The sequence below is a fragment of the Callorhinus ursinus genome, unplaced genomic scaffold (genome assembly GCF_003265705.2).
Source record: "Callorhinus ursinus isolate GAN/ISIS: 27379988/994484 unplaced genomic scaffold, GSC_fseal_2.0 scaffold1059, whole genome shotgun sequence".
In the NCBI taxonomy this organism is placed as follows: domain Eukaryota; kingdom Metazoa; phylum Chordata; class Mammalia; order Carnivora; family Otariidae; genus Callorhinus; species Callorhinus ursinus.
Genome location: NW_027398114.1, coordinates 1062 through 13716, shown reverse-complemented (window position 1 = coordinate 13716; position 12655 = coordinate 1062). Strand labels below are relative to the sequence as shown.

The following is a 12655-nucleotide window of genomic DNA, read 5'->3' as shown; positions in this document are numbered from 1 at the left end:
TGGAGGCGGCACCACCTCCATCCCCTGCTCCTTCGGGGATGCTTTGAGTACGGAGCAGGAAGCTCCAGGGCAAGGGGGCTGTAGGCCCATTCACAAGGACTCAGAGAGGGGCCTGCAGACCTGAGGCTGTGTCAGGGGGCCCTGCTTTCACTTCCTGGGATGGTGAGGGGCTTTAGAGGGGCATGTCCTCCAGCCGGGGACCTTCAGTGTTTGCCTGGGCCTGGCCCTGTCCCTGCCTCCTTTTGTGGTTCCTGGTTCTGCACATTCCAAATGACTTCATTCTCTAAACTTGTCTCTGTCTCTCATTGGTGGTGGCTCCCGCCCTCTTCCCTTTCCTCAGCCTGGCCCGCTGGGCGGCCAGCTTGAGGACGCCGAGTGGAGGCTGTGGGTCAGCTCCCCTTGGAGGACCCCTTTCCACAAGTCCCGATTTCAGCCCAAGGCAGAAGCCCCATGGCCCTGGCCCAGCAGAACCATCACACGTAACCACCCCTCAGAGTTCTCCCAGCCAGGCCTGCAGGCTCCCACTTCCTGGCATCCTCCCTGTCTCCCAGCGACACTGAGGCCAACAGCTCTCTGGGCCCCACTGGCAGAGACGGACAGCAACTTGTGCAGCGTGCCTGGGAGAAAGGGTCGGCCTGGGTGGGGAAGAGCTTTCTGGGGAGAGGGAGGGGCCTGGTGGTTCCTGAACCCCAGGCCTTCAGTGCTTCGCTGGAGCCTGCCCCAGGCCCCTCTCTCAGACTCTATGCCAACCCACATCCCACCCGCAGCCGGCCCCAATGCCAGCCCCATGAAACGCTCCATCTTCACACTGGCGCCCCAGTGTCCCCACGTGGCTCATCTCTGCAGCGCTGCCCTGGACCCTGCCCCAGCCAGCCAGGCTGCGCCCCATCACCACCACCGCTGTCATCGCTGCAGGGACAGGAAGCAGATGTCCTTAGAGAAGGGGCCCAGCCTGTCCACAGAAACAGATGGCGGTGCGTGCGGGGGTCCCTCCTGTGGCCAGGGCCTGAGGCATTCCTTTCTGTGCCTCCACCATCCAAACGGCCCTGAGTAGGGGGCTGTGAGTCCCAGGTCTGGGGCCCAGGCAGGATCACTCACGCACCTCAGCTCTCCCCCTGGGTCCCCCTGATGGCCCTGGGGACCGGGTCTGGGCTGGGTGTCTGTCTCCCCATCTGGCTTGCTGTGCTGACTTCCCCTCTTCCTGGCCAGCACCCAGCAGTGCTGCAGGACCAGCCCCACCTCCGGGAGAGGGGCCCACAGGCTGCCGGAGGGAGCGCAGACAGGAGCGGGGCCGGTCCCAAGAGCGGAGGCAGCCCTCTTCCTCTTCCTCGGAGAAGCAGCGTTTCTACTCCTGTGACCGCTTTGGGGGCCGGGAGCCCTCGCAGCCCAAACCCTCCCTCACCAGCCACCCCATGTCACCAACAGCTGGGCAGGAGCCAGGACCCTGGAGACCGGTAAGACAGGACCCCCCTCACTGCCCCTCCTTACGAGCCCCCCCTCCACCATGCTCCGAATCCTCCTTCATGTCCTGGTTCCCAGGCCTGAGTCTGCGCTCCCCCCCTCCTTGCTCCATTCCTCCCGCACCAGCCCGATCCTCCCCTCCCAAATGCCGTGGACTGGCCTCTGGTCTCCCTTCTCCCTGAGCTGTGCCCGTCACTTTGTTACCCACTGTTCCCCAACCACCTCCGCAGGCCTACCGGCACCAGCGGCTTTCCTCCCTCCACCAGACACCGTACCGGTCCCCTCCCAGGGTGCCTGCCTCTCTCTATGCCTCACCCCCCACCTCCATGGTTCTCACCTGCATTGGCCTCTGGTCTGGGACTTTGATTTTTTTTTTCTCTGTTCTATTTTCTTGTAGGGTGGTGGTTCAGTAAATGGGAGCCCCTTGTTGTCAACATCCGGTGTCAGCACCCCTGGCCATGGTGGGCGGAGGCAGCTCCCCCAGACTTCGCTGACCCCCCGTCCCAGTGTCACCCACAAGACGGCCAACTCTTTGCCTGTCCACTTTGCTGGGGCACAGACCAGCCTCCCCAACTTTTCCCAGGGCCGGCTTAGCCGTAGCCTTTCCGAACCCAATGCTCTGCTCCAGAGAGACCCCATCAGCCAGCCCCTGGCCGCCGGCTCTAGGATCAGCTCTGACCCTTACTTGGGGCAGCGTCTGGACAGTGAGGACACTGTCGGTGCCCGCACCCAGCCCGACGACACGCTTTCCTTCAAGGAGGCTGTGGCCACCAACTCAGGCCGCTCCTCCTGGACTTCCTATGTGTCCTCTCTGACCTCCCAGTGGCACCCCCTCTGCCGCGTGCCAAACGGCTACCACTGCACTCTGGGGCTCAGCTCGGGCGGCCGGGTTCGGCATAGCTACCACCACCCCAATCAAGACCACTGGTGATAGCCGCACCTCTGCTGCACACTTGCTCAGTGGGCGCGTTCCAGCCGATGAGTTTTATCATCCATGCTGGGCTCCCAGGGATGCGCAGGGGCAGCAGCCCCTGGGAGGAGGGGACCCGCCTTTCGCGACAGCTGGGGGGAGGCCCCGTGGCTCCCCCCCACCCCCCCACCCCCACCTCCTCTTTCACGCTGGACCAATTCCTAAAGCCCTTTCAGAGAGGGACGTGGCTCTCTCTGTCCCCTTGTATGCTGCCTGCCTGGGTCTCGTACCACAGACCCTACACGGGAAGTCGCTGCATGTGCTGAGTGGGACCCTGTAAGTCTGAATCCTGTGTAATGGCTCCCCGCGTCTGGGGGGTGTGCCTGGGCCACTTTTATGAGGTCTGGATCTGGTAGAGACCATCCTTTATCCACATGTGTGGTACGGAGCCCGGCATGTTTACACGCCTGGCCAGATAGGACAGAGTTGATGGTCAACTGCAATAGCCTCGGGAGCCCGACCTGTGGCTCCGTGCATTCTTGTCAGTGCCCACAAACACAAACACATCCGGCGTGGCTCTTTGTACGTGAAAGAGCAGGTGGACACCAGAAATACACTCACACACTCTCTGTCCTCTCCCAGATGCTGTGAACCTTGACAGGGACCAAATCTGGAAAAGATTCTTGCTGTTGGTTTGGTTTTTAATCGAAACACCCTTCACTCTTTTGTCAATTCCATATACTTGATCTAGAAAGAAGAGAGAAACAGAAAAATGGGGAAGGAAATAGTAACAGAACTTAAAAAAATTCCAACCTGTAGGAAGCTCTCAGCTCTTTGGTGTGTGTGTGTGTGTGTGTGTGTGTGTGTGTGTGTGTGTGTGTGTGTGTGTGTGTGGCTTGTGCAAGGAGACGCTCTTGCGTCCAGCCTGGGTGGCCCCCCAGCTCCCCTGGCTTCGGTTGCTCTCGACCAAGTGCCTGACTTCCGAGCGCGCTCGTGCCAGGCTCCTGGGTGCGGTGACGTGAAGCCTGTGTGAAGTGTGGGTGAATCCTTGGAACTGTTTCCAGTTCCAAATATCAACCAAGTAGAAAGCTGGTGTCCATGGAGAACACTCATATAACATCCAGTGGGACGGTTGTAGTTGGAAACGAAGCAACCATTTCCCTGTTTTCCTCCCACGAGTGGAAGGGTTTCCTGGGAAGCCACAGAGCAGTGTACAGCGTGTCCTTGTATGGGGTGTTTTCAATCTGTTCTACATCTGTTTCTCAGGGACGGGATGCCTGCCAAAGAGGGTGTGGTATCTATTGTCGTGAAAGTTTATTTTCAGATAAGGCCAGAGAGAGGGAGAGGTCCTGGGAAGAGGGAGACATGGGGGAGTGGAGATGGACCCGGCAGGGCAGGAGGGAGGGCCTGTGTCTGTGCAGGTGCGGGCATTTGGGACGGCCTGACTGAAATGAGGCCAAAACTCGGAGGAAGCAATGGGGCAAGGAGAAGCTTGGTGACTGAGGCTCAGGTAGGAGCCATCTGAAGCCCAGCACTGTGGCACAAGACATGGGAAAGCAGGAAGCGAAAGGGAAATCCAACCTCATGGCCACTGTCAAAAGGGAAACACCGTAGGTAGGAGGCTGTGCATAAAATGCCAGGAGACCCTTTGTTTTGTGCACAAAAGGAATATTTAGATGATTAGATTTTGGTGCATCCTCCATGTTTGGAAATGTCAGATGATCTCTTCGCTGGATCATTTGAGTGTTCCCATTGGCTGTTGCCCCATGACTCACCTTAAAGAAACTTGGCCTGTCATGTGTGTGTGCTTTTCTCTGTGTGGAGGTGTGTCCCAGTGAGTGGATGTCGTTAACCCATAGGGCTATGCAACAAAGGACACACATTCAGTAGAAATAAATCACGTAAGAGGGCGCCTGGGTGGCTCAGTTGGTTAAGCGACTGCCTTTGGCTCAGGTCATAATCCTGGAGTCCCGGGATCGAGTTCCGCATCGGGCTCCCTGCTCGGCAGGGAGTCTGCTTCTCCCTCTGAACCTCCCCCCTCTCATGTGCTCTCTATCTCTCATTCTCTCTCTCAATAAATATATAAAATCTTTAAAAAAAATCATGTAAGACCACCACCTGTTCTAGGGTTTCAGCATGATTGTGATGAAACCATTTTAGAGAATCTCCTTACTGGAAGGCACAACACTCTAAAACTTTAAGTTTATAGAGTATTTTACCGCAATAGGAAATAATAACTGGAATGGTATCTCAGACTCTGCATGACATAGCTGTGTTCCTGTTGCAAAGCAGAAGGATGTGTATTTTGATACTGATGTTTCATCTCTGGCCCATGTTATTGTGAATGTATCCATTCTGTGCAGAACCACAGCTGCTTCCCAGGCCATGTTGGGTGGAGAATCACTGTTCTAGCCCCACACAGCCTCACCAGTCTGTCTGGATTCTTCTAGAAACTGGAATTGGTGAAAACTACAGGGAGTGGGGGAAGAGATACTGTGTCTTGTTTTCGTGACTGTGGGTTTTGTGTCTGTATCGTCTCTTCTCAGCTATCATATGTTTCCACTGAGATCTCATAGTGAGTTGCCAAATTTGAAATGCATTAACCACTTCTCTGGATCTGGACAGTCAAGCAGTGGCTGTCGTTTGAATAAGTTATGTGTGCATGTAAAATATATACATATATACGAGTATGTGCATGAAATATATATCTTCGTACTTTTTGATACAATGTACTCATTTGTAAATTTTTAATTATATTTGATATAAATCAAAGGTTTGTTGCAAAACTTTATATTTAAGAACACTGTTAAAAAAAAAAAACCCAAAAAGAAGTCCCAACCATGCAACACAACTGGGAACTGCTTTAAAACAATCCTGTGATTGACGAGTTTGCTGCCTGAGTAATATTGATCACCCAGACTTTGGATTCTGCTATTGTTTCTACAATGATATTTGGTATGAATCAAAGTCCTTGGATCAAAATAAAACTTAGCAAAAAGTCAAAACAAACACCACCCTCCTGCTGGGTGATGTATGCAAGATGTGTGGGAGTCAGCAACCTGTGCATCCTCAGGAGGAAGGGCCACCTCCATGAGAGTGTGGGCAGGAGTGCAGAGCTGAGCAGCTCTCTGGAGAAAATAACCCCCTAAAACTGATTTGGGCCTGTTCATGATGCAAGTGTGGATCAGCCTGAGAATCTGGGTGGGGTTGGGGTGAGGGTCATGGGTTGGGGTCAGGGCCAGGGTCTGGATTGGGGTTAGGTTTAAGCATAATTGGCTTTCTTCCCCCTCCTCCATCTCTCTGGGCCTCCAGGGTAGACAGGACTCACCCAGGGTCACACATGAGTCAGAGGTGAGCTGGAGCATTGGTTTTCAGCCCTTCACTCCTGGGCTCAGACAGAAGAAAAGGGAAATGTCCACCTGATCCCTGACTGTTTGAGATCCAACTCCTCCACAGTCAGGGGTTATAGGGGGCCTCAGAGGTTATACAGGGTTCTTCCACCCTCCCACCTGGGAAAGGTGCTGCTGGCCCCACTCTGCCTGGGCAGCCGCAAGTTCCAGCACGGCCCCACCCCATGAGGGCACTCTGTAGACACGAATGGATTCATATAGGACTGACTGCCGTGGCCTGCCCGCCCCCATGTACAGCCTTCTTGCGGGCTGTTGGGCGACCCCCTGGCACTGGCTAGATCCTTCCTCCCATCTGAGTGATCGGCAGGAAACAGGCAGTAGACGGGACAGCCCTTGTCCTCTGACCATCCAGGGAGGCATCTGTGGCCCTCCAGCTCAGGCCAGAAATGGTCCTGACAACCCCCACAGCCATTACTGAGCTGACTGTGCTCCTGGCAGTTTAACAGGCCCATGGGCAGTGTAGACAGCCCCACAGGATGTTTCCATTCCTAACGTCTGTGTGGTTGAGACAAGTGCTTCCTCCTTCACAGTCTCTTAACCCTCCAAATGTTGGATGTGGCCCTGTTCACAACAGCCATACAGCCATACAGCAGATTGACCCTGCAGTCCTTTGGCCTCCTGATTTTGATGTAAACCTTTGACATACATATTTGTTAAGAATTAAGGTTATGGGAGTAACTGTGTCTCCCAACAGGCAGTTTCTCAGTGAGGCTGCCTGGTTTCAGAGAGTCACATGCATGATCCAGGGACTGTGGCCTCCAGAATGTTTGCCATGTGTGGATTTGTGGTGTGGAATAATCCTTGAGCCTCCCACTGTTTCACTGAGCGATACTTTCCTTATCATCCTCACATTTGCTCTCTGTTCTTCATAAAGGAGTGAGAAGAGACTGGAGAATGAGCCAGTTTGTTCTTTGGGGAGGAGTGATTAATGTGGGGGTCAGGTGTGAGTCCGGGGCTCCTTCCTCCCAGGGAGAAGATTGAGTTCTGTGTGTCTTCCAGTCTCTGAGATGCGAGGACCCAATATCCAAGGCAGGAGCCTTGAGTTTCCTGCCAACAGCAAAGTTTCTTTTTCAGCAAGTGGGAGAGCGCCTCGCCATCATGGGAAAATAGCAAGAGCACTGGATGGGCGGCTGCAGCCCGTGACCCTAACTAAATGACCCCTTCCTTCCTTGGGCTTCAGATTACAATTCCGTGCAATCAGTCACCAGTGATACAGAATCTGCTGCTTTCCCAGCCTGGCATCTCTTCTCACGTCCAAGTCCAGCACCTGAGCTTGCCTTTGGGAACCCCATGTCACCTGCCTACAATCCAGACAGTTCCAGATGGCAGACCCCATTTTCCACCCACTTCAGAGATGGGTGTATGATCCAAGTCTACCCAGACCCTTGCTCTATTTTCTGGGTGCTCTGATGGCTTCAAGGATGAGAGTGTGACCCAAGCCGGGCAAAAGACACTTAAAGCCATGACTTCATGGAACCCAAGGGAAAGAGAAACCCTTCCCAGTAGAATGATTGGTGAGTGGGAGTCAGCCTGGAGTTGTGGGAGGCCCCAGATGCAGTGAGAGAGACTGTGCCTATGAATGGGGCCACCCCAGAGCACTTAGCAGCATGGAGGTTTGGAGAGGGTCTAGGTCACATTGTGAGAGTGTGAGCCTTTGGGCCTGCCAGGTCCAAACCCACTCTTGTCTCTTGCAGGTATTAAGGTATTTCTACCATTAAAAAATATTAACTCCTTTTACTTTAGTAAGTGTGTCCAGTCCCTTGCCATCCAATAAAGAACTGGGTGACACATCAGGATCCACAATCCCTGAGACTCCCCGTGCACAGTGTCATCGCTGAGCAGGGTATGGCTGGGGGAGAGGAAGACAGTGAGTGGGGTCAGTCTAAGGGCAGCTCCAGAACAGTTCTGTCCCTGTTCCTTTTCTGTCCTAGGAGAAGAAAACCCCAGAACAGTGAGAGGAGAACCAGCAGTAAGATGAGGCCCTGGATGGCTAATTGGTCTGCCTGTTTTTTCCTTATTTTTGCATCATTGTGCATTTTTATTAGGAAATCACCCATTTCCTCTAGGCTTCCAGTCCGATGCAATAAGTTTCCATTATTTGACCTTTAATGTCTGTTTTTTTTTTAAGATTTTATTTATTTATTTGACAGAGCGAGCGAGCGAGAGGGCGAGCACAAGCAGGGTGAGCAGCAGGCAGATGGAGAAGCAGGCTCCTGCGGAGCATGGAGCCCGAAGTGGGGCTCGATCCCAGGACCCCGGGATCACGACCTGAGCCGAAGGCAGACGCTTAACTGACTGAGCCACCCAGGCGCCCCTAAGTTCTCCTCTTTTTCTAGTTTTCTACAAAATTGTCACGATTAGTGAAGAAATATTGATATGTTATTTTTAGCGGGAGTCCGTATTTTATTCAGGTTCCCTCTGTTCTACCTTTTCTCACTCCAGGATCCCATGCAGGGCACCACGTGACATGTGCTCATCATGTGTCTTTAGGCTCTCCTTGGCTGTGACATTTTCTCAGACTTGCTTTGTTTCAGTGACCTTGGCATTGTTGAGGAGGACCGGTCAGGCATTTTGTAGAAAGTCCCCCATTGGGATTTACTTGTTTTCCTCCTGATTAGACTGGGGTTATGTGTTTTGAGGAAGCAGATCAGGGAGGTAAAGTGCTTTGTCATTAGTTTACAACAAGGGAACACTTGTCACTGTCCATTTTAACGCTGGTCACCTGGCTTAGGCAGCATTGGTCAGGCTTTCCCACCAGGAAGTTACTCTTTCCCATGTGCAGGAAGACAACTGCCCTGAGCCCCCACTTTAGGAGAGGAGAATTAGCTCCATTTACTTGATGAATGGTTGAGTATCTACATTTATTATTTGGAATTCTTATAGGAGAAGTCTATTCAATCCTGCTTATAAAAAGCTATGTAATTTGTTAATAAAAAGGCAACAAAGTAATTTAAAAATCCCAATCCCATTGGCTTCATTGACCAATTCATGAAACAGGCAGCATCCCGTTTAGCAAAAGAAAGGGGCTCCTTTGAGCTGCGGGGAGGGGAAGAATTTTAAAGGCAGAGAGGGGACTGAAAAAAAGAAATTACTAGAAAAGTATGCACTATTTTAGGCAATGTCCCCCTCCTAAGGGGAACAGAAGGGGCCATTCAGTTCATTTTCCACGTTCACCGGTTAAAGTTTACGTGGAGGTGAGGGTGTGTGGAACTGCAATTAGGTCAGGTAGTAAGTCTTGGTTTGCTGGCTTGGGTCTCTTGACATAAGTGACTCCATTTTGGCCCTGTGGTTTCTTTTTAAAAAATCGTTTACTTGGGGGCACCTGGGTGGCTCAGTCAGTTAAGTGTCTACCTTCAGGTCAGGTCATGATCTCAGAGTCCTGGGATGGAGCCCCACGTCGGGCTCCCTGCTCAGTGGGGGGTCTGCTTCTCCTCTCCCTCTGTCTCTCCACTCTGCTTATGCACTCTCTCTCCCTCTCGAATAAATAAATAAAATCTTAAAAAGAATCATTTATTTTTACCAGTGTGGACACCAGGGTAGGTTATGTTCCAGCACCTCAGTGTTTGGAAGCTGGCTCATTCCTCCTTTGGTGATGGAGAGCACTTTCCATTGGCTCCTGCTTTCCATTGACATCATTCCATCTCTGTGACTCTTTTCTTGGTACTTCCTTACCTTATGATACGTCAAGATTATCCTGGCTCCTATACTTACTATCCAAGTTCTAGCGTCAGCAAGTTCTTTAAGGAGCTCTGGCTAGTAGAGAATGGTATTAAAGTCTTACACGTGGGAGCTAAATGTCCATGCTCAGCGGACAATGCAAGGTAATATATGCCTATATTCCCACCTATGTTGACACACCTAATTTTAAAGATTTCTATGTGGAACCGTCTGCGTCCATATTAAGCTAAGGATTAGTTTATACTGATGTCTCCAACCTGGTCCGCCACCACATGGAGATTGGGATCTTCTCCCTTTGCTGATCTGTAACTTCCTACTCTAACAGTGACAAACTTGGTTGTCACCACCGGCCCTTTATCTAATTCATTGCTCCATTCCAGATTACAGATGTGGTGTTTTCAGAACGGTTAGCTACCACTCTGATGGCAGAGAACTTTATCAACTAGAGTCCACTGTATACATACAGTGCATTTTTTCTTTAATCTACAGATTCTATTCATTTCCAAAGTTACTTAGGTCACCACCTTTTGTCATACAACCTACAGTGAGGGTTTTTTTCCCCCATATGTTTCTAATACAGTTAGATTATGTTTCACGTTCGGTATTCCATTGAAGGGGAGGAAGAAATTGTCCTTGGTCCAAGATTCTTACCACTGGATGAAGAAAGAATTTGACATAAGACAGATAAATAGGAGAAAAAGACGTAAAGTGCAATGATGTGCACATGGAAGCCCAATAATGAACCTGAGGTCTAAAGAAATGACTAAGGGAGCCAGGTTTTATACTTTTTGGACAAAGAGAAACTACACCTGTGATGAAATCACAGGACAAAGAAAACTTAACCTTGGGAGCTTCAATTAGTAATGAATTCTAAACAAAATTTGGGCTGGGGTCGTAAATTAGTAAAAAGTAACAAAGGTTGTTTATACAGCCTTATGGGCTCCAAATCTCCCATCTCTGGTGATGTTGAAATCTATTCACCTCCTGGTACAGGGACATCTTCACATGGGAGATTGATTTCCTTTCCAGGGGGACAGAGGAGGGTCTAAGTGTTCTCATTGCATAGGCTGTCTCTTAAGTAACCTTTATTTAAAATGATCTGTATGTCAAAGTGGCAGATTTGGGGCAGGCTGCCCTTGGCCCGCACACCATCCCGTGACACTCCCATATCCTAAAGAAGTTACTTTCAGTAGATTATTATTTACTCTTTGGGATGTAGAAATGTTTGTATTTTTTAAAGATTTTATTTTTAAGTAATCTCCATACCCAACATGGGGCCCGAATTCACAACCCCAAGATCAAGAGTTGCACTCTCCAGTCCCAGCTTACCGCCCGCAGCTGCACAGAGTACTACACCAACTGACCATGATTGAAGACAATAAGGAAAATAAAGACCATTCCTTAGAAAGACGAAAAGCAACTCTCATTTTTTCCTTGAAGAATGAAGTTGGTGAACTTAAAAAAGCACTGAAAATCTTCCAGGAGAAGCATGTGAACTAGTTACATATTGAGTCCTGAAAATCAAAGAGAAGAAACTCAGAATTTGAGATTTTTGTTGACTGTGATATCAACAGAGAACAATTGAATGACATTTTTCATCTGCTGAAGTCCCATACTAACGTTCTCTCTGTGAATCCACCAGACAAATTTACTGTGAAGGGAGATGGTGTGGAAACTGTTCCTTGGTTTCCAAAGAAGATTCCTGACCTGGACCATTGTGCCAACAGAGTTCTGATGTATGGTTCTGAACTGGATGCAGATCATCCTGGCTTCAAAGACAATGTCTACCGTAAAAGACGGAAGTATTTTGCAGACTTGGCTATGAACCATAAACATGAAGACCCCATTCCCAAGGTTGAATTCACTGAAGAGGAGATTAAGACCTGGGGAACTGTGTTCCAAGAGCTCAACAAACTTTACCCAACCCATGCCTGCAGAGAGTATCTCAAAAACTTACCTTTGCTTTCTAAATATTGTGGATACCGGGAAGATAATATCCCACAATTGGGAGATGTCTCAAACTTTTTAAAAGAGCGCACGGGTTTTTCGATCCGTCCCATGGCTGGTTACTTATCACCAAGAGATTTCTTATCAGGTTTAGCCTTCCGTGTTTTTCACTGCACACAGTAAGTGAGACACAGTTCAGACCCTCTCTATACCCCAGAGCCAGATACTTGCCATGAACACTTAGGTCATGTTCCCCTTTTGGCTGAACCAGGTTTTGCGCAATTCTCCCAAGAAATTGGCCTGGCTTCCCTTGGAGCTTCAGAGGAGGCTGTTCAAAAACTGGCAACGTGCTACTTTTTTCACTTTGGAGTTTGGTCTTTGAAAACAAGACAGGCATTTGCGAGTCTTTGGTGCTGGATTAATTTCTTCTCTCAGTGAACTTAAGCATTCTCCTTCTGGACATGCCAAAGTAAAGCCCTATGATCCCAAGATTACCTGCAAACAAGAGGGTCTCATCACAACTTTTCAGGATGTCTACTTTGTATCTGAAAGCTTTGAGGATGCAAAGGAGAAGATGAGAGAATTTACCAAAACAATTATGCGTCCATTTGGAGTGAAGTATAATCCATACACACGGAGTATTCATATCTTGAAAGACACCAAGAGCATAACCAGTGCCATGAATGAGCTGCAGCATGATCTCGATGTCATCAGTGATGCCCTTGCGAAGGTCAGCAGACAGCCAAGCATCTGATGCTGAGAGTGTTAGTGTCACTTCAGAGGCCTGTGGGTCAGCTCCTGCTTTTCTTGAAGACCTGGTTGTGGAGGGACAGCCTCCAAACAATATTCTCTACTCCTATTCCTTAATTAGTCTTTTGGAAATTTGTGCCTGAATACTGTATACCACTACCTATTATTTTTTTGGTAACGGCTTTAGAGAAAATTGATTCATATACCATACAAAAAAAATAAAAAATAAAAAGAGTTGCATGCTCCACCGACTGAGCCAGCCAGGTGCCCCAAAGTTTTGGGTTTTGACAAATGCATAGTGGCAGGTATAAATCATGAAAATGTCATGGAATTCACTCGCAGATACTTATATCATCTCTAGTTTTGCCTTTTCCAGAATCTCCTACAAATCGGGTCACTCAGGGTGCAGCCTTTTCAGACCGGATTCTTTCACTTAGAAAAATACATGTAAAGGTCATCCATGTGATTGTATGGGGTGATGGTTCATTTCTTTTTATTG

The 12655-nt window shown here is 49.7% G+C and overlaps 1 pseudogene; it reads left to right on the top strand.

Annotated features, from left to right (window-relative positions):
* The first annotated feature begins 10824 nt into the window (after window positions 1-10824).
* LOC112818424 (tryptophan 5-hydroxylase 1 pseudogene) lies at window positions 10825-12160 on the top strand (annotated as a pseudogene).
* The last annotated feature ends 495 nt before the right edge of the window (window positions 12161-12655 follow it).